At 39.7% G+C, this 27,521-nt stretch overlaps 1 protein-coding gene and 1 non-coding gene across 2 annotated transcripts in view; one reads left to right on the forward strand and one right to left on the reverse strand.

The window, feature by feature from the left end:
• The window catches only part of SH3GL2 (SH3 domain containing GRB2 like 2, endophilin A1), a 199,942-nt gene that overhangs the window by 66,232 nt on the left and 106,189 nt on the right, over positions 1 to 27,521 (reverse strand). The window lies entirely within an intron of this gene.
• LOC136125225 (U5 spliceosomal RNA) lies at positions 14,559 to 14,674 on the forward strand. The gene has a single exon (XR_010655994.1). It is a non-coding gene; the product is annotated as a U5 spliceosomal RNA (small nuclear RNA).

The raw sequence follows: 27,521 nt of genomic DNA on the forward strand, positions 1-27,521 counted from the left end.
GAAGACAGAGAGGAAGGGAGAGAGAGAAAATATGAATCTTTCTATTCTCCACAAAAGCTGACATTTGAGCTGCTCTGAGAGAAACAGTTCACCAAATATGCTGAATGAAGCTAACAGGTAGATACTGGTCCTGGTCTGATTATTTGGTTGATATAAATTTTCTTATCTAATTAGATTCACGGAAAGAGAAGAGTATTCAAAACGACATCCACATTGTTCTCTGGGCTATTTTTTTTCCCCAAGTCACAAAGGATCTAAACATATCAAGGCATTGAATTAAACAATGTGTTAAATAACAATCTTCTCACTCCTTAGGAGTATGCCAAACATTTTCTCCTCCTGTTCTTTAAATAACATTACTAAAACTTCTATTGCCTTTGTGTATAAGAGTCACGGCGAGGAAGACAGGCTCTCTGAGCTCATTTGGCCAACGATGAGTTTTGTTTTCCTCATCTGGCACCATTTATTTAAGAATAGTTTTGCCCTACTATTTTCCAGTGAGGTGGTTCCTAAAACCAAGATTTCATAGAATTGAATGATTTCCGATGCTGTTTAGTATACTTTAGCTAATATGCTTGCTTTTTGAGAAATTGATCCCCTATTTAAATAAATACCAGCAAAAGTTATGTGAATCAAACAAAACAGTATAAATGAGTTGATATGCCCACCTGTACTGTCTAAAATCAACTCTTCTGTTCAAAATCTTCAATTGTACCCATGTAGCACAACACTGAGAGCTTATACTCTTTTTTTTTTTTTTTTTTTTTTGCGGTACGCCTCTCACTGTTGTGGCCTCTCCCGTTGCGGAGCACAGGCTCCGGACGCGCAGGCTCAGCGGCCATGGCTCACGGGTCCAGCCGCTCCGCGGCATGTGGGATCTTCCTGGACCGGGGCACGAACCCATGTCCCCTGCATCGGCAGGCGGACTCTCAACCACTGTGCCACCAGGGAAGGCCTGAGAGCTTATACTTTTAATCTTATTTTCTATTACACTCTCCATATATTCTGTATTCCAACCAAACCGAAAATCTCACCTTCTTCTTATTCTTCATTGTATTCCTCACAACACATACTCAGGAAAGATTTGTGGACTGAACTACAGTGTAGTTTTGTAAATGTTAATGTTAAGATGACTGAAAGGAGGCATAAAGTAAGGCAAACAAGACTGATTACCTCACTCAGGGATAGTTTTTCTCTTCAAAAAAAGAAAATAAACAATATAATCAACTCACGTTTTAAATTAAGTCTTAATTCTGAGTCTGCAGTAGTGTTGTCTCATGCTATTTTTTTCTATATGCCAAATAAGAAAAATGTCAAGGGAACCAGCAGCAGGAGACAGCTTAAATAAATGACCACTGTTCCCAGCCCAAAGGATGCCTCCTGCTTTCCAACAATGACTCACCCTCTCTCCCACATCAACTGTCAACTCTAGGCAAAAGACACTCCATTCTCTAGTTGCAGCTCTGATTCTTCCCTGCATTGCATTTCAATCAAACACCGAAGATCCAACTACCGTATCTCCAGCTACTTTTTATAAAGGTCTCCTTGAAAATCACATCAGTGAAATTCAATAGACTTAAGACCAAATTGATTCATACGTCACTGCCTAATGTCCCTGCAAAGTTATTTACTGCAAAGTTATTTACTGCCTAATGTCCCTGTTTTTCTTTAGCTTTGTCTCATCATTCATTATACAAAGCCGGGTTTCCTTAGCATCCACCAAATATGCTGTGCTAATTCCTTCTGCCTTGTACCTGGACCTATTTCTCTTTTCTTACTTTCAAATCCTATCAATTCTCTAAGTTGCTCACCCGGATTTCACCTTCTCCATCTTCATCTTGATTGCCCTAGATGGAAGTTACTAGATTTCCTGTGAACTCTTAATGAAACATATCATCTGCTGGACTCCCTGGAACTAGCTACTCGATGAGTAAAATTGCTGAGAACTTCTGCTCGTCCTATTGTAGGATGCAAAAGGTGGGAATCATGTCACATGCTTCTTTGTCTGAAAACATCTGAGACTGCAGTACCTAACACAGTGTTTGCAGAGCAGACAATTATCAGTTGAAAAAAAAATGTATCTCAATGAATTATTCTAAGACAAAAATAAATTGAAGGAGGACCCTTAACTATGAGTGAGCACTGGTTCTCAGTCTTCCTTCTGAGACTCTTACCTCCCCTGTAAAGTGTCATATCTTCTTCGCTGTCAACAGGCAAAAAAATAGAAAATTCAAAATATTGTTTTCCCAATATTCGTAGAAAGGCATCACCTACGATAATAAATAAAAGAAGCCCATACTCTGAATCTTAATGAAAGTTCTTTAATTATTATTCATTGGTTAGGTCCTAAAAATTAAATGGTAATACTTGATGACATACCCAATATTCAGAAGGAAACAGAAAAGTCAAAATTACAGCAGTATTTTCTTGGTATCTGGCTAAATACAAGTAGATCTTGTTTTTCCAGATGGTGGTATTTCCATGTATGAAAGGCAGGGTGGATAACACTTTATGGGATATAGGTTTCACACTAGTTTTTCTTAGCTGTCATTGAATTGGAATGTTTAAATGCCATGATATTTTGAAAGTGAATTTCAAAAAATATGTATTTATTTTTCCCGTCAAGAAATGTTGTATTCTTTCTTAGAAAATGAGTAAAGGCATTTTCATCTATCTAAATTGAGTTAATTGAGCTAACTGTGCTATTTCTCACTATATTGAAGAAAAATAGAAAGGTTCCTAAAAATCTAAAAACTAGGGATTCCCCCCACCCCCGCCCCAAGAATTCAATAGAATGACGAATGATTTTCTTTGAATGTCTGGAGCCACAAACTTTAAAGTGAGTTTAGGTGAGCTAAGCTCTTGGCCTTTTCCCTAGCCTTCAGCCTATCTTGCTTCTTGTCAAATACTATACAGAAAATGCAGAAATTAATTTGCGCGATGTTCTCTGAGCTTCTGGTGCGGTTCACTGGAGTTAAAAGCAGTAACTTTCTAAGCCCTGTTTCCCTAAAGTGAGAACCTCCCATGGACTATGTGGCTAATTACTTACACACACCCCTCAAAGGGAGTTGGTAGGAGAGGTATCATGCAAGTTTCAGTCCCTCTCTGGAAACATAGTTTATACTATCACCTACAGTTTCATTCACAAGTGATCCTATTTCTGTCCTTCAGAAAAAAAGAAAAAAGTTTTAAGTATATAAAATGTGCAGAATAAAAAACCAATAACCACTTCTGTATTTTTCAACTCCCCCCAAATAATCTAGTTCCTCATCAGATAAGGGGTAATTTAGCAAGGGGGATTCACAGAGTGGGAGAGTATTTCCATAAAGTTTCCCATCCCTGGCAATAGTGAAAAAAATACACATTTTCATAGTTTACTGCAATAAGCCACCAAAATTGAACAAAACATAAAAAGACAGTGTCTGCTAAAAATAGACACTAAGACTTGGGGCTAGAATTATGTCACTGCAGTATTTTTTTTTTAATTCTATTTAAAGCTCAGTCATAAAATCCCTCGAGAAAAAAAGCAGAACTCAAAAAGAGAAAAAAAAGGTACCAGTAATTCATTTGGGATTTCAGTCCTGGTTAATGAATAGCCTAGAACCTAATGCCTGATGACTCAGCTGATAAGGCAAGGGGAAGTAGTACCAGACCTTCAATTGTTAAGAGAAACTGCTGGGAAGCCTTTTTTTGTGTGTGTGAACTGAAATCCCAAACTTCCCTGGACCTCTGTTTCCTCATCCACTAAATGGGGCAGGGGTAGGGTATGGTTAGATAACCAGGAGAGTTCTAAGATGTCTTCCAATTTAAAATTTGATGTCTATTTGTATTATGGTTAATTTGATGAGTCAATTTAGCTAGGCTATAGTACCCGATTATTCAATCAAACACTAATCTAGCTGTTGCTATGAAGATATTCTGTAGATGTGTTAATTCCACAATCAGTTGAGTTTAACTAAATAAGATTATCCTTGAAAATGTGGGTGGGTTGCATCCAACCAACTGAAAGGCCTTAAGAACAAAAGTGAGGTTCCCTGGAGGAAGAAGAAATTCTGCCCCCATATCCTACTGTTTCTGTTTCTCTGAAGAACCCTAATTGATGCAATTTCTACCTGCTGGAGTGCTGCTTATAGTACAATCAAAGGTAGATAACAATTAGGAAAGGAAGGAGAAGAGAAAATACCATGCAAAGTGTTTGAAGAGAAAATGCTATGGAACTCTCCCCCTTCCGGCCCCCAGATTCTCAGATTAGGGTTATTTTGATGCAAATCTCCTTCTAAAATTAAAAAAAAAAAGACAATAAATCATCTTTAGGAGGAGATGCCCATAAAAAGTAGAGTAACTGACAGTTGCTGGGTCTCAGCTGCAGGGCAGGCAGCTCAGAATATGCTCCATTTCTATCACTAACGCTCGGACAGCCTTCATCCATCCATTCAAGGTAGGTACCTCACCTTTGCAGAAAGCAAACATCAAGGACAAACTGCAAGCCAATGGGTATTTGAAGACACTTGAGAGACTTCCTGCAAGTATTTCACGCATCCACACTCAGCTCTCTATATAGCATTTTACATCACCAAATGTGGCAGCCAAGAGATAAATCCTCCTTTCTATCCCGAGATAAATCCTCCTTTCTTCCTAAGCCAAAGAAAGCTAGCACCATGCTCTTAGCTGTAGTAAGCTTTACCTTAAATAACAATAAAGAGAAGATATGAAGAGACCTCAGAGATAGTCATGAAAGTGGATGGACAACCACTTGGCATTCAGTAAAGAGACACCAGATCCACCATCTTATACAGAAAAATCACTGACCTGCTAATAGAGGGGTTCAATTGGGAACACAGAATAACAACACAAAACTCAGAAAGATGGATCCCTGTCTGAGATATCAAGTTTGATAACTCATACCTACAGAAATCCCATCATCTGAACCAAAAATGTTAAAAGCACCTTAGTGACAAGGCAGATACAGATACAGATTTCGTTTATAATCTGGGCAGAATTTCCTGAATGCTAAGCATCTCGTCACCACCTAAGACTAAGCCCTGACAGATGCACCACTCTGCTTCTACCTCAAGCTTCAAGGTCTGCTGCCTGCACTGCAGCCGACTCTGGAGATTCACACCTGGTAGGCTCATGCTGAAGTTGGAGAAGGAGACGTGGAGGAAGCTCCCCTCCTCGACAATCATACAAATTCCTGGTTTGCTTGTTACCCATTATTTCTACTATTAGAACTTTGAGTGTCCTCTGCCCCTGCAGGGTATATTTCACAGGCAAGCCTGCTGCAACAGCTAGAGCATGTGTTCAGAGTAATGTCACTGCATCCCACATCATCTAAGAGTTAATTTGACCCCTTCTTTCCCAATATGCTTTTAAGGTGTGGAAAGAAACTACTCACTTCACTGTCTCATTTCCTATTGCCTCAGTCAATGCTGTACCAATAGTTATATTTCTCACACACACACAAACACTTATATAAACACAAACATATATGTGGGAAGTATTTGGCATTCCTCCAGGCTTAGAGTTGCTCAAAGTTATACATTAAATTGGGGACAGGGTCTAAATACAATTCCAGCACTCCAAGCTGGCACTACTGGCTTCCTTTCCTTTCAAGTTTCTGCCCAGTGCTTTTCAACCAACCATGTGGGAGACTTGCTCTTGAATGAGTTGACTGATTGCAAAGCTCTGATAAAAATATGCCAAAAAGTAAACTATGGAAAGGATACTGTCTTTTTAATTCTTCTCAGGCTTACTGATGTGCTAATGTCAGCTAGGGAGTGGTGGACACAGGGACCCTGAGAAGGCTGTCCTCTTATTTGTTCAATTGGGACATGAGAGAAGAGATGGAGGAATATTTGGAAGGGACTGACTTAAGAAGAGGCTGGGCATCTCTTTTCATGACAGGGAAAAGTGAAGCCAAATATGTATCAAGAAGACACTTCCTAAAGTCACTTCCCTAAAGCTCTGGGGTGTAGGGAAAAGAAAAATGAATTAAAAATTTTAACAACTTTAGTGTGATATAATTTGCATGCCACAAAATTCACTCATTTAAAATATACAATCCAATGACTGTTAGTATATTTACAGAGCTGTGTGATCATCACCATAATCTAATTTTTGAACAGTTTCATCACACCAAAAAAGAAACCTGGTACACATTAGCAGGCAGCCTCAACTCCATTCAAGGCCCCATCCCCTGGCAGCCACTAATCTACTTTCTGTCTCTATGGAAATATCTGTTTTGGATATTTCATATGAATGGAATTATATAATGACGTGGTCTTTTGTTTCTGGCTTCTTTCAGTTAGCATCACGTTTTCAAGGTTCATCCATGTGTGGCAGGTATTAGTACCTCCTTCCTTTTATGGTTGCATAATATTTCATTGTATGAATATACCATATTTTCTTTGTCCATCCATAAGGTGATGGACATTTTGTGTTATTTTCTAGGTTGATAACCTTGGGCAAATCATTTTACCTCTCAAGTTTTCTGACATGTGGATAATTCAAAGCCACCTCACAGGACAGTTATGAAGATTATATAAGATGACTGAGTAGGTGCTTTGTTGACTGTAAAGCACTTCACCAATGCAAAGGATTAGTGTCGTTACTGTATAAGAACCACCACGTGACTCTGTTACCTAAAAGGAACACGGTGACATCACAGACATGGCGACTGTAAGGTTGAGACTTCCAAAATATGTCTACCCAGGACTAACTTGTGGTAGAAGGAAGACACAGACACTTCCCCAAATCCAGGCCAAATAAAGGCTTGAAGGCCATTAATACATACGGCATCGACCCAGATGAGGAACTTTAAAGAGCAAAATGGTGTTCCTGCGGGCACTCGTTACCGGTTAAAGATGAACTGGAGATTTACATTTCAGAATGCAATGCTATACTGAGAACCCATTTTTCAGAAGTGACCTCTTAAGTTTTCTTATCAAATCAACTCACGTAGCCAGAGTTCTGTGTTATATCGGTTCATGGAGTTAGCAAGTAGAGGTTAAGTAGGAGAATGTGAGAGGAAGGTGAATACATTCATGAGGGCACACAGTATGTTTTTTTCTTTGGGGGGGTTGGGGTTTTCCTGGCAAAATAAGGGATTCCAATTCTTATTTGAGGTGACGTTGCAGGAAGGAGGGAGTCTGGTCACCCCTCAGAATAGAAGCACTGCAGGAGTAAAATTGTGTTTTTGTTGGGACTACATCATCCCATGGGTACCTGTGTGTGCTGGAGGGTAGGGAGAGGAGCAGGAGTGGGGAGCACTGAGGACATGGGGTTGAGATAAACAGTTACGTTATGGTCAGACAGCCAGGTCATACCAGAGATAGGACTGAAACCCAGGTCCCTTGATTCCCATACTCAATAAGAATCCTGTTTTCCAGGCTTCCCTGGTGGCACAATTGTTGAGAGTCCGCATGCCGATGCAGGGGACATGGGTTCGTGCCCCGGTCTGGGAAGATCCCACATGCCACGGAGCGGCTGGGCCCGTGAGCCATGGCTGCTGAGCCTGCGCGTCCAGAGCCCGTGCTCCGCAACGGGAGAGGCCACAACAGTGAGAGGCCCGCGTACAGCAAAAAAAAAAGAAAAATCCTGTTTTCCAGGAGAGAGTCTACTTGGGTTAGCGGTAATCAATAGACACCAATCTGCAACATCAGAGGATAGTTTAATGTACGAAAGTTCTTTTAAAAATTTAACTTGCTTTCCGTAACTGTCTATATTGCTAAAAATCATTGCTAAGCATTTTCTTGGTAACTAACAAGACTTGATTAATATCAGTTAGGTTTTACTGTCCTTCAATAATAAATCTGTAACTCTTCCTGTGCCTATGTACCTACTGTGATCAAATCGTCACTAGGTCACTTGTACCTTCCCCTGTAAAGATGTCCAAATTCCTCTGTGCTCCCACAGCCCTGGTGACACTGAGCAAGACACTGTAGGGCCTTCCCAAGGACAGACTCCCCACCCCTCATATCCCCCATCTGCCTCTTGTTTGTAGAAAAGCTTTAGTCTCCTAGGCTTTCCCCGAGTTCCAAAGAACAAATTTAATCAGAAAAGTGAGAAAATGCAGAAACAAAGGAAAACAGTCAAGCAAGAAAAAATAATAATAGGTTAGTCAAGAAACTTTAGTTCTTCCTCAGGGGCTACAGATAATATCCTTAGCCATGTCCTTGAATTGTTTTGCAGATACTAAAACCTCCACCAGGTGGAAGAAGCTAACTACGTGATGACCAGGAGCACGTAGCCCCCAGACCAGCTGGAGCCTGAGGACTGAAAATGCTGATCCCTGTGACCTCACAGGATTACCTCACCACCCACCAATCAGAGAACTGTGCACGAGCTGATGAGGTGCCCCATGACCCACTCCCTCACTCTGTCTTTAAAAACCCTTCCCTAAAAGCCATTGGGGAATTCCGGTCTTTTGAGCATAAGCTGCCCGGTCTCCTTAGCTGGCCCGGCAATAAACACTGTATTTCCTTCACCACAACCTGGCGTCAGCAGCTCGGCTTTGCTGCATATCAGGCGAGTGGACCCAAGTTTGGTTCGGTAACACTGGGTCAAACTCTATTCAGCACTTGTTAGGTTGTATTTTGTACTATCATCATCTACTTGAACGCCTCTCCAACGTTTTAGAGTCCCTAGAAGGCAGTGATCTCGGTCTTGTTCATCTCTGTTTCCTAGTGCCCAGCACTGCGCCGGCACAGGTTGGCCTGCAATGTATGAGCAGACGAACAGGCAGTGGGTCAGTACACCAACCTGTGCACTAATTTGGTCTGCTTATTTTTCTCCTATTTCAGTTCTATTTGGTATCATTCCCCTGAACGATCACTGTGCTTATCTTTTCTTCCTTCCCTCAAAATACCCCTCTACTGGTGGCAAAGTCTGACGGCAAAACGTGGATACGGATACAGGATAATCAGCAGCAGCTCTGGACACATTCTCCGACAGTACCTTGAACAGTTTTTTAAAAATTATTATTAAGATAATATGCTGGCAAGACTGTTGATAAGACTACGATGAAAATAAGAAAGGAGAGTAAAAGGAAGAGTTGGCCTATTCCATACCCATTTAAAACACTGGTGATTAGACAGAAGTGGTGCCTTTTTTATATGCTTGTTGCCTACCACAACATCTCCACCACCACCACCATGTAAGATTCTGGCTACTTTCTAACCTCTATCATTCACTTGGAAAGTATTTACTGAATGTTTTTTGTTTTTTGTTTTGCGGTACGCGGGCCTCTCACTGCTGCGGCCTCTCCCGTTGCGGAGCACAGGCTCCAGACGCACAGGCTCAGCAGCCGTGGCTCACGGGCCCAGCCGCTCCGCGGCACATGGGATCCTCCCAGACCGGGGCACGAACCCACGTCCCCCGCATCGGCAGGCGGACTCTCAACCACTGCGCCACCAGGGAAGCCCTGAATGCCTTTTATTTGTCAGGCGAGGAAGAGACCAGGAGGAGGATGTGCAAAGGTCCCGGGGTAAGCATGGCTCCTCCAAGAGCCCAGCATGAATGAAGATTAGAGAGGGAAGGAAAAGGCACCCAAGATGATGTTGGAGATGCTGGCAGGAGTCAGACACTGCAGGCCTTTTTGGGCCAAATGAAGGCCTTCATCCTAAGAGCAATGAGCGTAAAAGGAGAGGATTTATCATTTTAAAACCTTTTGCTGGATATACTTTGCACAAAGCAGCTCAGTCAAATGAGAGCTGGGCATCACAAAAGGATGCTGCTTTAGGAAAAGGTTTCATCCCTGCTGGGAGGGCTACACAACATTTTGCTTTCATTTGCAAGACCACAGAATCGTGATTGTCACAAATCTGGCATGCACAAGAGAACATATGGCTTCTTTCTGAAAGAAGTCTTGCCTGCATCAAGTCCCAAATATGCTAATAAAAACATCCTGCTCTCTAAGGAGGCTTAGAGAACACAATTTTGTTGTTGTTGTTGTCCTTTTGTTTTGGTTTTGTTTCCCTTTTCTACACTCTGCATGAAAACCCACAGTGGGACTTAATTTTCTGGATTAAGAAATGTTCCCAATGAGTTATTTTATAGTTTCCTGTAAACTGTGTTTCTCTGGAGTGAATTACCTTCTGCTCTTACATAATACTTCCTAACGTAGAGCATGCTCGACCTGTCATTTAGAGCTCAGGAGCATATCTTGGACACAGCAGAAGGTTTTCGATATCACTACTACTAGAGGAGAAAGTTATCCTGTGAAGTATCTTTTTAAAAAATGAAGGGGAAGTCTCTTTCAATTGAATTACTCTGGTGCATTTTCTCTACTATTTAAATATGGCTGCCTTTCTTTTATTCTCATAATGAATTACTTTCACTCAAAAAGGTATGATCAACATGTCAAGGCAGAAGCTGGATTTTAAGCACCATAAGAAACAGGTTCCCCAAGAAAAATTAAGAGGAAGACTATTTTCACATAGAAATCTGGCACAAGATTTCAAACTCTAAAATGTAAATACCCATCTGTACATAACTCAGCTTTTAAAAAGCTCACCTTCTGCCCTATTTGTTGTGGATACTTATGAATAAGTAAAATGTAAAAATATAATTAAAGCTCCTTTCATGCTCCCTGTGCCCCCCTCTGCTTCCGCCACCCCCACAGTACCACTCTCCTTCCCAACGGCAGTTTTGTCCTTTTACTGTCTATGTGTCTGTCTTAGTTTGGAGCTTCCCCAAACAGAGTCTGGGTCATGCATGAAGTGACAGCAGTTTATTTGGATGGCGGTCCCAGCAAGCAGAATGAGGGAGCAGAGAAGAGTGGGGCAGAGAAAGGCAAGGCCCAGAAAAGTGTGTTCTGGAGCTGGTTACCACACTCCAGAATTGGGTAATGTGGCTTGCTCCTGCAGTGGTCCCTGTGAGGAACCATGTAGAACACACCTCAGTACTGTTCCTTGGATGAAGCTGGGGTAGTCATCTGATTCATGTTTCCACTGGTTGAAGGCTGCCTCCAGATAGGTCAGGCAATACCCAGAAAAAGCTAAAATTCCAAGACATAGAAGAAACTCCTGGGGCAGAAAGGCTGGCGGAAGGTTGCTGGAACTATCCACCAGGCTATGCTGAGGGAATATGACTGTAGACACACAGAGCATATGTTTACCAGGGGGTAGCAAATTTTTAGTAAAGTGGCAAGTAGAACTAGGTTAGGACTTGACGGTCAGTGCTATAGACAGTGTTTTCATCCTCCCAAAATTCATATGTTGAAATTTTAACTTCCAATGTGATAGTATTAGGAGGTGGGGCCCTTGGTAGGTGAATAGATCATAAGGGTGGAGTCCTCATGAATAAGATTAGTGCCCTTATAAAAGAGACCCCAGACAGCACCTTCTGCCATGTGGGGAAACAGTGAGAAGATGATAATCTATGAACTAGGAAGAGGATCCTCAACAGACACCAAATCTTAGACTGCCAGCCTCCAGAACTATGATAAATAAATTTCTGTTGTTTATAAATTACTCAGTCTATGGTATTTTGTTATAGCAGGCTTATAAGACAATCAGATACACTCTATGCCTCATACTTTTTTTTTTTTAATTAAAGCACACTCTACCTTTTATACAGTAAACTTTCTTTCAGAACTCCAAGCTTCCCTTGGAGTGTCTATCTGACCTGCTATGGAGAAAAGCCATAGCTTGCTTGCTTTTTGTTTGTTTTTACAATAATTTGAAAATATAAACATCATTCTTAGCTAGTGAGTTGTTCTAACATAGGCCATGGGTCAGATTTGGCCCACAGATCATGGTATGCTGAAACCTGTGCTATAAAATCTGTAAACAGCGTAAAGGTTTATTTTCTGTTTTTAGCATATATAAATGGTATCATACTGCACCCATCCTTCCATAACTTGTCACACATCAAACTTACAGATGTCGCTGTAGGTAGAGGCAGACCATTCACTTGAACTACTGTACAGTGTTCCTCTGTAAGACTACATAAAAATTTATTTTTTTAGTGATGTATACTTGGGTCATTTTATGCTTTTCACTATTACAAACAGTTCAGCAATAAGCATCCCTCTGTGAGTGTCTCCTGCTGCATGAGTAGGAGTTTTCTCTAGGATATGTGCCCTGAAGTGAAATTATTGTGTCATAAGGTACACACGATACATGAATCTTTAGTTTATTTCATTACTGCCACATTACTCTCCCAAGAAGTTGTACCAACTTATAGCCCCCCTTCAGTGTACCAAAATTCCCGTTTCTCCACATCTTCCTCAATATTTAGTTTTGTCAGACTTCTTAATTTTTGCAAATCTGATAGTTATGGATGTATATTACAATATTGCTTTCAATTTCCATATTCCTGATTACTAGGGAAGGTGAACATCCTTTCACACTAACTGATCTTCTGGGATACCTATTCTATGGGCTGCCTGTGCATATCATGTACCTATTTTTTTGTTGTTTTGGTTGCTACTGATGTTTGCTCTGCTATTGGGTTGTCTTTTCTTACTCACGTGCCACGTGGTAGTTCTTTATCCTCCTTTTATTTTGAAAGTTCTGGCTGGCTATGACTGGCCGAGGTCAGCAGAGTGCAGACCTACAGCAAAGCCTTGAAAAAAAATCAGGAAAAGAGGAGGTGATGGAAGCTCTAATCTGGGTAGATTAGCCAAGAACAGACAAGACAGCCAAGAACAGGGTTCTATCTCTCCCCAGCTCCTAGTCTAGGGCTACTGTTTCATGTGAGAGAGGCAGGCTAGGCTGCCAGTGTCTCCCATTCCTCCACTCCTAACCCTCCAATGCAGAAGCACAAATCTGGGCAGGTGCTGCTGAGAGGACTACATCCTCTCCCCCCCCACTCCTTTTCTACTTGCAGGGCAGGGCTTGGCCCCAGGAGCAACAGGCTGAGAACTTTAGGGCTCCAATCACCAAGTGAGCAATCCTAGCTCACTCATCAGGCAGAGATTCCACACTGAGAGAAGCAAGCTAAAAAACCATGCAGTGCCTGCTTGTAGAGAGGGGCTGTCACTCAGGGAGAAGTGGGCTACTGCTCCCGTCCGAAGATCTGATGTAATGGCACAGAGGTTCTGCCCAGGAGAAGAGGGAAGACGTAATGACAGAGAGCTCTATCATGCTGCCTGAATCGACTGGTTTTATTTGGGACATAACACTGTTCATGCCTAAGGACACTGTCAAAAACAATGGAGATTCCGGTGGCAAGCAAATAATCACATGCACCTAGTAGCTTCATGATGTAAGTATCACGATGTATCATACGTATTATAAAATGATGGACCAGCCATAAATTTAACAAAGCCTAAGAGACATCCAAGAAGAGTGCTCCTGGGATCACACTCATCCCTGAGGGTCCTAAAGAGGGAGAACGTATCCTAGGCTGTACCCACTCAGGAGTAACCAACCAGAGTGGGACTTGGGGCAGTCATGAAAACTCCCCAAGTCATACATAGATCCATCAGCAAAATGTGGAAGCCTTACTGACTTAAAAGGTTTAAGCAAAACCTGAAACTGAAATGAAGAATTCAGTACAGTGGCTCCGCTGTATTTTGAACTGGAAACTTATTAACAGATGAATAGAGACTATATAATCCAAAGAAAAGAAAGAAAAAAGAAGAAAAAAAATAAAAGGAGCTTCAGAAAGGTTTGGACACCGTTAACTGTAGAACATACGCACACTGAAAGAATCAGAAGGAGAGGAGAGAGAATGGAACAGAAATATATTCAAAGAAATAATGGCTGAGAATGTTCCAAATTTGATTTTTAAAAAACAGACTAATCTATATTTCTAAGAAGTTCCATGAACACCAAGTAGGACGAATTCAAAGAGAACCACACCCAAACTCATCAAAATGCTGAAAGCCAAAGATATATTGTTGAAAGCAACCAGAGGAAAACAACTTGTTCTACTGTGGAACATAAAATTAACAGCTGACTTCTCATCAAAAACAATGGAGGCCAGAGCGCTTAAAGAAAAATCAGGAAAAGACATATAAGTTTTGACTGTGGGAGAGAGAAAATCCCAGAACATACATTTGGAAAGGGTCTTCGTAGGTAGCAGAAACCCTCCGGCAAAGAGAGGAAGAACGCAGAATTACCCCAGGAAGGTAGTGCTGAGAGAAAATATGAAGAGAATACTGATCTCAGGTGTTAAAAGATATTACCTAAAACCTACCTTTTCATTACAGTCCATTTTTTTTCAGTCTCTCATCTACGTGATTTGAAAGTTTATGAGAAGTTAACAGCTCTTTCATCTCACAGATGGTTGAGATACATTTCTCAACCAGACCTGTCATCAAGGAATTTTGTATTTAAGTTGATGTATGAAATTCATATAGACTCATTTGTTAATATTCAGAAAGAAGTGACTAAATTATTAACTACTTATAAGCATGTACCATGTGGGTGATAATAAAGGCAAAAGTTAGGTGAGATTAATTACACCACACAATCAGAATTTACTCATTCATATTTTTTAAGTAAAAATTTAAGATTTCAATGTTCGTAAAAAATAAAAGTGGGCAATCAGGAGAAACGCTAGAAGACTCCTCGAACACTGATTATTGATGCTACAAAAAAGGAAGAAATATACTCTGGTTTCTCTTCAGATCATATAAATCTTTCACCTTTTACTAAAGATTTCCCTGGAGAGGAACAATTCTGAGTCTTTCCCCAATTTTTTGAGGCCTTGCTCTTGCAAGGCTTATAAGCATGTACAAAAAGCACATGATGTTTTACTTTTCAAAAATATATCGTTGTTGGTAGTTTTCTTTATGTTAAAAAAAAGAAGTAAGAAATATACAATGTGAGATTTTGAGGGTACATTATGAAAACTCTGGTACAGAAATAATGCAAATGAAATCCACAAAGACCATTTATTTATACCACAGCAGTAAGCTTGCTTCGCCTCTCAGAAAACGTTGCGGTGGGTTTTTTTTTTTTTTTTTTTTTTTGCTGCTTTCTGTGTATTTTAAATGTGCTTTTACTGTAGAGTATTGTTTATCTTTTACAGTTGAAGCAAATTTACTAATCAGGTACTGGTGATTTAGCTAAAGACATCTGTGAAAGAAAGGGGTATGGGGCACCATGAAGCCGAAATAATGAGCTAGCTCAAGGAACCCAGTAATTATATTTAGAGTACCCTGGATACACCTGCACCTACCACTTCCTACTGGAAGCCTAGTTGGTATAATCAGATTTGAACAGAAATTACTGACAGAAGAAAATGGCTAATTTACAAAGACAATAAGTGGTGGTGGAAGCAGCCCTAGCAGACCCTGCAGGGAAGTGGCCCAGAGAAGTCTAAATCCTGATGAGCCATCTGGTAACAGAAGGAACTTTTGTAACCCAACATTTTACAGCACACTCAAAAGACAAATAGCTAAATTACAACTATAAAACGAAACAAAACAGAAGTACTTCCAAAAGGAAATGAATGCTCAAGATGGCATGGAGAAATATTTTCTCTTGAATAATGGATATCAGCTATACTCAATCAGTTCTTGTCCAGCTTAGGGAAGATAACAGTCTTCCTATTAACCTTTAATCAGTTTTCCTAAAAATCCTGAAGAAAAGGTAGATTGTATTATCCAGGTTATATCACTAAGCTTAAAAGTAACCCACTGCAAGTCATATAGTTACTAAACCAGGATCTACAGACATCTTAAGGCTATACTGAAGATTCTTTGAGAATGGAACTATCTGACTCATCTTGTTGACTCCTCACGATATAAACTCCTGATAAAAAGGAGACCCTCCAAAGTTAGTGGAGGCAAGAACAAATACAGAGTCAGAGGCGGGACAAGATTTACTGCCCTCATATCACAGGTGCACTCCGCCCCCAGTGTTTCTCAATGCAGCGCCCACCTGTACTAGAATTATCCAGAAACGAATTCCAAGTACACTGCACCAGCTCTCCCCCTCTCCCCACACCCACCAGATAGCTAAATCCGAGTATTTGGAGGTAGGGTCTGGGAATCTGCATTTTTAAGTTCCCCAAGTGTAAGAAGTGCTGCCATATTGTGGCAAACCCTAACCTCAGCATCGTGTCACATCAATATATAGTTCTTCCTCTTACTTACATTTATGATATGCTTGGCAAAGTAAAGAGATGCTTGAAAAATCACGATGAGAAGCTCAAACACCCTGTGAGGGAGACACAGAGTGACCTAGTGTTACAAAATGACGATATCTGAATTTTGCCACTGCTTTCTTCTGAAAGCTGTCTTCTGTTTCTCCATATGGAGAAAAGCTGAAGTATTACCATCACCATCTGGAGTTTTAAACAATAAAGCATCAGTAGAGATTTACAGTGTCCCTAGCTTATAAGATCTGAATTCACTTAAAAATTCACTGAGTACAATTGTCTTTTACAAGCCCTGAACCCAAACAACCTGCAAGAGCAGGAGGAAAGATAAACTTATTGGCATGTTTCTAGCCCCCTGTGGGCACCATCACCTATCCAAACTCATTAATTATGTGGAACTCAGAGGTTTCAAACAGAAGCTTCAAACTGAAAAGGTCAGAGGCATAACAGCCTTCAGAAAAAATAATGGGGACAGATCAGCTATTGGTACATCTCTGACTACCGCTAATAGTAATACCAAACACACAGTCTTTTATAGTGTATAGACTATACTTCCAATATCTTAATTAATTTGATCTTCTCTAAAATCTTGTGAAGGGTCCAGCACACTTTGCACACTTCTATTAAGAGGGCTTTTTATCTCTCTGCTGCATCATTTGACTTCTCTTCCCTGGTGAGTTTCTGGGAGGCAGAGACAGTACATTCTCTTCTGTATCCTTAGCATCTAGCATGGTATCTCACTCACGAAGGCACTCACAGATGCAGGAATCCTTTTTGTAACTACATTCTAGAGATAAGACAATTGAGGTTCAGAGAGATCAAGATATTTATCCTGGAGATGCCCTGGGAAGAAAGCAGGCACTTGGCCCTCAAATGTAAGGGGGGCTATCGTGTGGAAAAGGGATTAGAGTAATTTCACATGACTTCACTAGACAAATCTAGATGGGAGTTAGTGGGAGAAAGATTTTAGCTCATGTAAGTTAAGAAGTTTCTAACCATGAGAAACATCTAAATAGGAAATGTGTCCTTTAAAAAGGCAAGTTGCCCAACATGGGAGAGTACAGGAGAGACTGTACAGAAAGGGTTTTATGCATCAGCTGGAGGATCAGCCACATAACCTGTAGAGTCCCATCCAACCAGGAGACTCCATGAGTCTATCCCTTGATAAAACTTATACAGATGGTCATTGGTAGAAAGGATGAGGCTCTCACAGCCTTACATCACTGTTCCCATTGCACCACAATGGATGCCTTTGAAAAACATTCATCTAACAGGTTCTAACAATTCAAAAAGCATCCTATCAGAAATGGGAGTTGAATTTTGTCAAAAGCTTTTTCTGCATCTACTGAGATAATCAGATAAAAACTCTCCAGAAAATGGGCATAGAGGGAACCTACCTCAACATAATAAAGGCCATATATGACAAATCCACAGCAAACATCATATTCAATGGCGAAAAACTGAAAGCATTTCCACTAAGAGCAGGAACAAGACAAGGACGTCCACTCTCGCCACTCTTATTCAACACAGTTTTGGAAGTCCTAGCCATGGCAATCAGAGAAGAAAAAGGAATAAAAGGAATCCAAATCGGAAAAGAAGTAAAACTGTCACTGTCTGCAGATGACATGATACTATACATAGAAAATCCTAAAGATGCCACCAGAAAACTACTAGAGCTAATCAATGAATTTGGTAAGGTTGCAGGATACCAAATTAATGCACAGAAATCTCTGGCATTCCTACACACTGACAAAGAAAAATCAGAAAGAGAAATCAAGGAAACAATCCCATTTACCACTGCAACGAAAAGAATAAAATACCTAGGAATAAACTTAAGTAGGCAAAAGACTTGTACCTAGAAAACTACAAAACACAGATGAAAGAAATTTAAAATGACATAACCAGATGGACAAATATAACATGTTCTTGGATTGGAAGAGTCAATATTGTGAAAATGACTTTACTACCCAAAGCAATCTATAGATTCAACGGAATCCCTATCAAACTACCACTGGCATTCTTCACAGAATTAGAAAAAAAAATTACTATTTGTATGGAAACACAAAAGACCCTGAATAGCCAAAGCAATCTTGAGAAAGAAAAACGGAGATGGAGGAATCAGGCTCCCTGACTTCACACTATACTACAAAGCTACAGTAATCAAGACAGTCTGGTATTGGCACAAAAACAGAAATATAGATCAATGCTACAGGACAGAAAGCCCAGAAGTAAACCCGCGCACATATGGTCAGCTAATTTATGACAAAGGAGGCAAGAACATACAATGGAGAAAAAACAGCCTCTTCAATAAATGGTGCTAGGAAAACTGGACAGCTACATGTAAAAGAATGAAATTAGAACACTACCTAATACCATACACAGAAATAAACTCCAAATGGATTAAAGACCTAAATGTAAGACCAGACACTATAAAACTCTTAGAGGAAAACATAGGAGGAACACTCTGACATAAACCACAGTAAGGTCTTTTTTGACCCACCTCCTAGAGTAATGAAAATACAAACAAAAATAAAAAATTGGGACCTAATTAAACATAAAAGCTTTTGCACAGCAAAGGAAACAAGACGAAAACACAACCCTCAGAATGGGAGAAAATATTTGCAAATGAAGCAACGGACAAAGGACTAATCTCCAAAATATACAAACAGCTCATACAGTTCAATATCAAAAAAAAACAATTAAAAATTTTAAAATGGGCAGAAGACCTAAATAGACATTTCACCAAAGAAGACATACAGATGGCCAAGAGGCACATGAAAAGATGCTCAACATCACTAATTATTAGAGAACTGCAAGTCAAAACTACAATGAGGTATCACCTCACACCAATCAGAATGGCCATCATCAAAAATCTACAAACAATAAATGCTAGAGAGGGTGTGGAGAAAAGGGAAACCCTTTTGCACCGTTGGTGGGAACGTAAATTGATACAGCCACTAAGGAGAACAGTATGGGGTTTCCTTAAAAAACTAAAAATAGAACTACCGTATGATCCAGCAATCCCACTACTGGGTGTATACCCTGAGAAAACCATAATTCAAAAAGACACATGTACCCCAATGTTCACTGCAGCACTATTTACAATAGCCAGGACATGGAAACAACCTAAATGTCCAATGATAGATGAATGGATAAAGAAGATGGGGTAGGGCTTCCCTGGTGGCGCAGTAGTTGAGAGTCCGCCTGCCGATGCAGGGGACACAGGTTCATGCCCCGGTCCGGGAGGATCCCACATGCCACGGAGTGGCTGGGCCCGTGAGCCGTGGCCGCTGAGCCTGTGCTTCCAGAACCTGTGCTCTGCAATGGGAGAGGCCACAACAGTGAGAGGCCCGCGTACCACAAAAAAAAAAAAAAAAAAAAGAAGATGGCATACATATATACAATGGAATATTACTCAGCCATAAAAAGGAATGAAATTGGGTCATATGTAGAGATGTGGACGGACCTAGAGTCTGTCATACAGAGTGAAGTAATCTAGAAAAGAGAAAAACAAATATCATATATTAACATATATGTGTGGAATCTAGAAAAATGGTACAGATGAACCTATTTGTAGGGCAGGAATACAGACGTGGACGTAGAGAACAGACATGTGGACACGGGGGGTAAGGGGAGGGTGGGACAAATTGGGAGATTAGGTTTGACATAAATATACTACTATGTGTAAAACAGATAGCTAGTGGGAACCTGCTTTATAGCACAGAGAGTTCAGCTCGGTGCTCTGTGATGACCTAGATGGGTGGGGGGGTGGACGGGGGGAGGGAGGTCCAAAAGGGAGGGGATATAGGCATACATATAGCTGATTCACTTCACTGTACAGCAGAAACTAATATATCAGAGTTAGTTCCAGAGCAAGATGCAGTAAGAAAGACTGATTTATCCCCCTGCCTGAAATTAACGAACAAACCATATGATATGTATGTATGCCTGTGCACATGTATACGTGTGTACATGTGTATAAGAAACAACAGCTTTCAAGACTGGGTATCAGGAAATGAGACACTGATCCCTGCCTGGCAGGATACAAATGAGATGGGCCCTACAGCTGCCCCAACTTACTGTTTTGAGAGATTTTACAGGCCACAATGCAAGGAGGAAAAACACAGGTGAAGTCTCAGAGATTAGAGTCCGAGGAGAACAAGGAGGCTAGAATTTGTAGGGCAGAGTACTGGAGTGGAGAGAGCTGCACAGTTGCACAGAGAGAGAACCATGGAGATCTGTAGAGGGTCCCCTTGACTATTCAGCAGAGAACTGATCAACGCAAGCATGTAAGGAAATTAACCAAGACTGCTGAAAGAATCATCCAAGAAGATTAAAGGGAACAGCATTCAAGACTCACATGGAGAGAGGAACAAAGTATATTCCCATCAGAAATATTGGGAAACCATAACTGACTCAGCACTGAGTAGAGAACTTAGAGAGTTCTTGCCTCAGGAGTGCGAAATAAGGTGCTGTAACACCTGCTCTGGTCCTCCCCAGCAAATCTTAAATGAAAGACTCAAAAGATGAAACCTGTTTCCAAGTCATTTAGCTGTGTCCCAGAACTCAGATCCAGAAGTCTTACAGAATATAAAAACCACCAATAAGATAAAATTCACAACATCTCACAACCAAAAATTATCAAAAATGGAAACAAACAAAAAAATCTATAATACAAAAAAACAACTAGTTAAATCTAACTCAGAATTGATGCATGCTATAATTAATTGACAAGAGCATTGAAACAATTGTAATTGTATTCCGTATGTTCAATAATAAACATTAGTTTCATATATAGATATAATGCTAATCAAACTCCCAGAGATGAAATCTACAATGTCTGAAATGAAAAACATACTGGATGACATTAACAGGAAATATTGCAGGAAATTGCTGAATTTAAAATATAGCAATAGAGATTACTCAAAAATGAAACAGAGAAAAATGAATCTAAAAAAGTAAATAAATGAGCACCAATGAGCTGGGTGACAACTTCAAGTGAGCTAATATAAGGATAACGAGTTCGTGGAGGGGAGGAGAGTGGTGGGGGGCAGAAAAAAGATTTGAAGAATGGTTGAGATTTTTCCAAACTGGAGGAAGCCACAAATCTGAGAAGCTCAAAAAGCCCTAAACATAAGAAATATGAAGAAAACCACACCAAAGCAAATCACAATCAAGTTGCTCAAAACCAATGATCAAGAAAAAAAATCTTGAGATCTTCCCTGGTGGCGCAGTGGTTAAGAATCCGCCTGCCAATGCAGGGGACGTGGGTTCAAGCCCTGGTCCGGGAAGATCTCACATGCCGTGGAGCAACTAAGCCTGTGCGCCACAACTACTGAAGCCTGTGCATCTAGAGCCCATGCTCTGCAAAAAGAGAAGCCACTACAAAGAGAAGCCCGTGCACCGCAACGAAGAGTAGTCCCTGCTCGCTGCAACTAGAGAAAGCCCGAGCACAGCAACAAAGACCCAACACAACCAAAGATAAATAAATAAATTTATTAAAAATAAATAAATAAATCTGTGAGTCTGTTTCTGTTTAAAAAAAGAAAGAAAAAATCTTAAGAGTGGGCCAGAGGAAAAAAGACATGCTACATACAGAGGATTAAAGGAATAAAGATTCTGGATGACAGCATAAACAATATAAAACAAACAAACAAAAAAAACGTGGAGCAACATCTTTAAAAGTACTAAAAGAAAAAAGTGTCAACCAAAAATTCTATATTCAGTGAAAACACCTTTCAAATGCAAAGGCAACATAAAGACATATTCAGAACTACAAAAACTAAAATAATCCATCACCACAAGAACCACACTAGAAGAAATGTTAAAGGAAGCTCTTCAGGGAAAAGATAAATGATATCAGATGGAAATCTAGATGTACACAAAAAATGAAGAGCACAGAAAATGCTACATGGTTAAACATATTATATATGTGTATACACACACATATATAAATGTATGTACACATGGTTAAATAACATATTTTTATATATAAAGTTCAAAGCAAGTATCAATGAAATAAAAAGCAGAAAAACAATAGAGAAAAATCAATAAAACAAAAAACAGGTTCTTTGAGAAGATCAATAAAACTGATAACCCTCTAGGCAGGTTAATCAGGAAAAAAGAAAGAGAAAACGAATTACCAATATTAGGAATGAGAGAGGTGATATCACTACATATTCTACAAATTTTAAAGGACTAATAAGTGAAGTTTATCCCAGGAATATAAGGCTAGATTAACATTCCAAACATCAATCACCATATAAGAAGCTAGAAAGGGAAGACAATATAATCTTCTCAATAAGATACAGAAAATGCATTTGACAAAACCCAACATCTACAAACCCTCAGCCAACTAGGAGTGGAAAGGAACACCCTCAAATTTAACACTTCATGTACAGGTAAGATCATACTTAACAATCAATAAAACGAAGTCATTCTTCCCATGATCAGGAACAAAGCAAGAACATTCACAAGGATGTTCAGGCTTAACATTTCTATTCAACACTGTAATGAAGGTTCTAGCCACTGAGATATGTATTATTATATAATAAAATGAGAAAGAGAAGAAAAAGAATTCAAATTAAGAAGAAAACAGGTAACAAAATTTTCTGTGTAGAAACTGCAATGTAATCTACCAAAAAGGCTACTAGAACTAATAAGTGAGTTTAGCAAGGTTGTAGGAACTAAGGTTAACCTACAAAAATCAACTGTATTTCTATACACTAACCATGAATGAAAATACCATTTAAGATGGCATCAAAAACGTAAAACATTTGGGGATGAATCTGACAAAAAAACAATACCTGTACAGTGGAAACTATGTCATTGCTGAGAATTTTTAAAAGACCTAAATAAATGGAGACCTAAATAAAAACCTTGTTCATAGGTTAGAAGACTCAATGCTGTTAAGATCTCTATCCCTCCAAATTGACCTATAGCCCCAACTCAATCTCAATCAAAATTCTAACAATCTTTTGTGTATGTGTAGAAATTGACAGGCAGATTCTAAAATCCAAATGGAAATACGAATAACACAAATAGCCAAAACAACTTAGAAAAAGAAGAACAGAGTTGAAGGGCTTACACTATCTGATTTCAAGATTTATTATAAAGCTACAGTAATCAAGGCAGTATGGTACTGGCATCAAATAGACAAACAGATTAGTGTAACAGAATAGAGAGTCCAGAAATTAATAAAGATATACAGGACAACACATTGTTTTAAACAGAGGTGGAGAGACAATTCAGTGAAGAAAGAATAGTTTTCAACCAATGGTGCTATCACAATTGTATATCCATGCACAAAAACAAACAAAAAAACTTCAATCCGTATCTTCCACCATATACAAAAATTAACTCGAGCTGTTCAGAGATCTAACCCTAATACCTACAACAATAAAACTTCTAAAACTAAACATAAGACAAAATCTTTGTAATACTGGATTAGGTAATGATTTTTTTAGATATGACATCAAAAGCACAAATTTTAAAAGAAAAGAATGATGAATTAGATCTTCAAAATTAAAATCTGCTGCTGCTCCAAAGACAGTGCTAGGAAAATGAAAAGTCAAGCCATAGACAGAGACAAAATATTTACAAAGCATATATCTGATAAAGGACTTGTATCCATATATAAAACAGAACTGAACAAGAAAACGAACAACCCAATAAATGGGCAAAAGATGTGAAAATACACATCATCAAGGAAAATATAGGAAAGGCTAATAAACACATTAAAAGATACTTAGCATCATTAGTCATTAGGGAAATACAAATTAAAACCACAATTAAGGGCTTCCCTGGTGGCGCACTGGTTGAGAGTCCGCCTGCTGATGCAGGGGGACGCAGGTTCGTGCCCCGGTCCGGGAGGATCCCACATGCCGCAGAGCGGCTGGGCCCGTGAGCCATGGCCACTGAGCCTGCGCGTCCGGAGCCTGTGCTCTGCAACGGGAGAGGCCGCAGCGGTGAGAGGCGCGCGTACCGCAAAAAAAAAAAAACAAAAAAACCCCACACAATTAAATACTACTGTACACTGTATACCTATTAGAGTGGCTAAAATTAAAAAGCCTGCCATACCAAGTGCTGGTGAGAATGTGGAGCAACAGAAGCTCTCCTATACTGCCGCTAGGATGTAAAATGGAACAACCACTTTGTAAATTGGTTTGGGAGTTTCCTGAAAACCTAAGTATAAAACTGTTATATGATTCAGTCATTCCACTCCTTGACTTACCTAAGAGAAAAGAGAGCATATCTCTGTCCATAGAAAAACTTATAGATGAATATTCACATAAGCTTTATTTGTAATGCCCCCAAACTGGAAGCACTCCAAACATCCATCAACAGGTGCATATGTGTAAACAAACTGTGGTATATCCATACAATGGAATACTATTTGGCAGTATAAAGGAATGAACTATTCATATATGAATATGGATGAATCCCAATAATTATGCTGATTAAAATAAGTCAGATGACAAAAGAGTACATACTGTATGACCATATTTATATAAGACTCTAGAAAATGCAAATTAATCATAGCAAGAGAAAGAACAGCAGTGGTTGCCTGGAAAGATAAAGCCAGACGTGAAAGGGAGTGATTACCAAGGGGCCTGAGAAAAATCTGAGGGGCAATGGATACTCTCTCACTTTTGGTGTTTCATGAATGGTTTCATGGATGTATACATATGTCAAACATTTGCAAACTGTGCGCTTTAAATAGGTGCACTCATTGTATGTCAACTGTACCTCAATAAAGCTGTTAAAAATAGGACATCCCGTCAAAGTCAAAGAACCAAGATTAATATGCTGTATCTATCCTCTTACTGCTTCAAATAAAGTAGAAGTAGTAACAGTAGCAGCAAAAGCAGCACCAGTAGCAGCTAATATCTGAGGAGTTATTGTGTATCAGGCATCCTTTGAAGCACTTTATATGAGTTGACTCATTTATCACTCAGGACTGCCCTGTTGTTTTATGAAGCAGGTGTTATTATCACACTTCACAGATGAAGACTGGCTTATTTCATTTAGCGTTATATCTTCGGGGTTCATCCATGTTGCGGCATGTGTCAGAATGCCCTTCCTTTTTAAGGCTGAATAATATTCTGTTGTATCTATGTACCACATTTTGTTTATCTGTCCATCTTTCCATGGACCTTTGGGTTGTTTCCACCTCTTGGCTATTGTGAATTGTACTGCTGTGAATATGGGTGTACCTGACTTTCAGTTCTTTTGGGAATTTACTCAGAAGAGGACTTGCTGGATCACATGGTAATTTTATGTTTAATTTTTTGGGGAATAACCTTACCCTCTCATTCTTGAATTGTAGTTCACAGAGTGAACTTTCTAGAAGGCAGATCTGACCATGTCATTCTGAGGGATAAAATTCACTAACGGTTCCCTAACTGACTTTAGGGTGAAATTCAGATTACTCAACACAGCGGGTCTTTCCCAGAAAATTCCATCTTACCCTGAGACCCCTACCCAAGGACTTCACTCCTTCCTCTAAGGTTCCAAAGCACCTTTTACATATAGTATCTCTATTAGCACGTCCCTCAACTCTGTATTAATGGTTCTACCTCTCCCAGGAGGCTGTAAGCTACTTGACAACAAGATTCATATTTTTATTCTTTCATAGTGCTTAGAACATTAGTAGAAACTTAATACGTATATGAATGAATGCCAGTTCAGCTATCCAAAGAATAAAAATATTGCCGTTTTGTAAAGTAAGCACTGTAACAGAATATAGGTTAAACATCTGTGTGCGTGTGTGTGTACAATGCACATAGGTTAGACACACACATACATATATGTGTAATGAGAAAACCTCTTTTTTTATATGTAACATGTAGTCATTCACATGTTAGTTTCCATTTTCATTCTTAAGTTCTTTATGATGCAGTCTGGGGGCCCTGCTAAGCACAGTGGGGGAAAAGAGGCCAATGATACACAGCCCCCTTGAATGACAGGCACAGTACCAGATACAGGCTAATATCTAGGGTGTCTCTCTGCTGAGGAGTAACATGCATCTGTGCATGGACTGGGCCTTTGACTTTATGAACACGCCACACAAGAAATATGTTCTTCCATGTGGGACTAGGAATCTGGGATGACTTCTTGATTAAAGGTTTAACAAGCTTCTGCTTTATACTCATACACAGAGGAAACATGGTTTCACTGTCTAATAATAAGATATTAGAAGAGTACTTCAGCATGCAGCTAAACCTGATAAAAGATTATGGATAATGGTTTTCCTGAAGCAGCAAGTCAAACTAAAATAAATGACAGTTTTGAACTGTGCACACTAGACGACTGCGGGATTTTTTTTCCTTTAATTCTGTGAATCTTTCTGGTAAATAAAAAACATCAGATTTTCCAAAAAGATTCTGGCTTTCCACACTGCACTGCCACAGGAAAAGTAATAGTCACAAACCACATTGCTGGGCTTTCTACCGATGAGCTGGGCCTAAAAGGGGAGTCGTGCCCTCGGCCCATGCCAGGTCACTATAAAGGAGTGACCTCTCTCTCAAGATATAAGTAAACAAAACAAGCTTCTTCCAGGCCAAATGCATTCTCCATGGATCCTAAATGAGCAAGCCTTGGGACACTTCAACCTGCACAATTCGGAACATTACGGATCAGCAGAGTCTCTGGGCTTACCACTTTACCTACATTCGAAACAAGTGTTTTGATAGGAGTAAGAATCATGGCAGCAGGAAATAAACTGATAAACGAAAGTATATCAAAGCCACAGAATCAATTTCTGAATATAGAGAAAAATTATGGCCTGCTCAGTTAGGTCTCAGAATTAAAGAAAATATACTGGTGCCAGAAGTGGAATTCTTGCATCAAACTTAAAAAGCCTAAAATTCAGTTTTTCAATTCCAGTAAAATCTAAAAGCTATGGTAACCAAGAACCTCAAATGAACTTTGAAGTTCCTTAGACCTGAATCATGTAATCAGGTTGGATTTGCATAGCCTAATTTCTTAAGTGGGGCCATGCAGACAGCCTTGAAACACTTTTAAAACCGATCTCAGAAGTGGACCTCCTTCACATAGCAAATTGGAAGCGCAACAAAGGGCATTCATTATCTGAGTTACATGAGGGTAAGTAAAGTGGTCTGTTTAAGCCACCAGAGAGACCTGACCACTGTGCTTGTGATTAGGGAACATTTAATTTATGAGTGCAATGTAATACAATCATATATATTTGCTAACTATATACACGATGAGGTTCTAAGGAAGTCAAGATCTAACAGGGTCCATCCTCAAATTTTACACGTTTAAAAGCCCAAGTGAGAATATGTTCTACTCCAGGGTTCCTAAATTACTCAAGGTAGAGGTTCCCTAGAAACAAATATCTGACATGAAACAGGACCAAGAAGGGTGAAGCTCAAATAATTAAATGTATGACATACGGCAATCAATTAAGCTGAAGCAAAATTCAGCATCGCTGAATATGAAAA

The sequence above is a fragment of the Phocoena phocoena genome, chromosome 6 (assembly GCF_963924675.1).
Source record: "Phocoena phocoena chromosome 6, mPhoPho1.1, whole genome shotgun sequence".
Classification (NCBI taxonomy): Eukaryota; Metazoa; Chordata; class Mammalia; order Artiodactyla; family Phocoenidae; genus Phocoena; species Phocoena phocoena.